This window comes from Rhagoletis zephyria, unplaced genomic scaffold (genome assembly GCF_001687245.7).
Source record: "Rhagoletis zephyria isolate East Lansing unplaced genomic scaffold, Rhagoletis_zephyria_1.1 Rzeph_scaffold_01454, whole genome shotgun sequence".
In the NCBI taxonomy this organism is placed as follows: domain Eukaryota; kingdom Metazoa; phylum Arthropoda; class Insecta; order Diptera; family Tephritidae; genus Rhagoletis; species Rhagoletis zephyria.
Window position 1 is genome coordinate 1 of NW_016158538.1, and position 1,557 is coordinate 1,557.

Genomic DNA, 1,557 nt, shown 5'->3' on the forward strand with positions numbered 1-1,557 from the left:
CTCGGCTTCATACGTAAATATTTGTACATACATACGTACGTACATTTTTTACATTCTACATATTCTGCACATTTGTACATATGTGCTAGCAAAAAATATTATCCAACGCATATTATAACGCGATAAGGAGTGCGTTTAAGATAGTTAGATACACGCAACCCAGTAGGAAAAACTCCCTTATTGCACTTGTATAGATAGCGATATATAACCAATACTTCTTCAGTGTTTATATATTTTTTACATTAAATATTTATACATACATATATTTCACCACGTATATAAATAATAGTGAAAAGTGTTTGTGATTTTGTTTCTCTTACAAAACATTTTTTTTCAAATCCATATTCCGCGGATTTAATTGGGACGCTCCGTTTTCCACGTTAAAATGTGCTGAACCAAAGATTAAAGCAGATACAACTTCACGGAATTTGCAAGAAACAAAAACACAAACACCGCCACAAGATCTTATAANGATTTTTTGTGGCACAAAGTGCAATTTTTCCGTTTGACACAAATTTTCTTATTTTTTGCGAACGATATCTGGGTGGTACTCAGCGATTTTTAATTAAATCTTCTATTAATTTATATACGTCTGACCTTCCACGACATTCAAAATGCCACTTGGACACAGTCCACCAAAAGTTTCTGAAATGGAGACAAAGTCAAAAGGTGCTTCACAAGAAGCCACCGGCGGTAAGAGGGAACCCTCAACGCGCCCGAAATCTAAGACTTTTGGCCCATCCGCTCAAAAGTTTATAGCGGAAAGTGACAGTATCATGAGATATTGTGCAAAATTCAGTGATGCGCCAATCCAAGGCCACACTGAATCGTATCTCATGATAAAAGACCAATCACTAGATGATTGTTGGGCACGGCTTCAGTCCGCTTACGATTTGGTATTTTCAAAGCCAGATGTCAGCCTACCCGAAAACTTTAAGAATTCGGTAGAAGGCGAGTACTTCACTTGCCTTGAATTATATGAGGTGACCAAAGCTAAAATTGCCGATCAGCTGTCATTGATTAGAGCAATCGCCGCACCGAGTCCACCACCCCGCGTGGAACACACTTCGGCAGAGGCAAACGTTTTTCTACAAGTCACACTGTTAAATCGTTAAGCGTTTTTAACGACCTTAAATAACGTGGTATGCNGAAAAGCGAACGAACAAGCAAAGGCAATAGAATAAAAATCAGCAGTAAGTAATCGGTGCTGCCAGATTATCAACATCCTCCGCCCGGTGAATGCTTCAGCCTTCAAACACATTATCTGAAATCGGCAGGAGGCATAGTTTCGCCAGCGCCCTTTTGTAGGTTCCCTGGGCGGTTTTTAAAAGCGCGACTCGAACTACACCGTCGTCACCAGGGATCGTTTCCAAGACTCTCGCCAAGGGCCACTTCAATGGGGGTTGATTTTCGTCCTTAATTAGGACCATAGCTCCAACGCGCAGATTCTGCGAAGAGCCATGCCACTTATGGCGTTGCTGAAGGAGAGTCAAATACTCCGTCTGCCATTTCTTCCAAAATTGCTGCTGCATGTAGCACACTCTCTGCCATCGATTA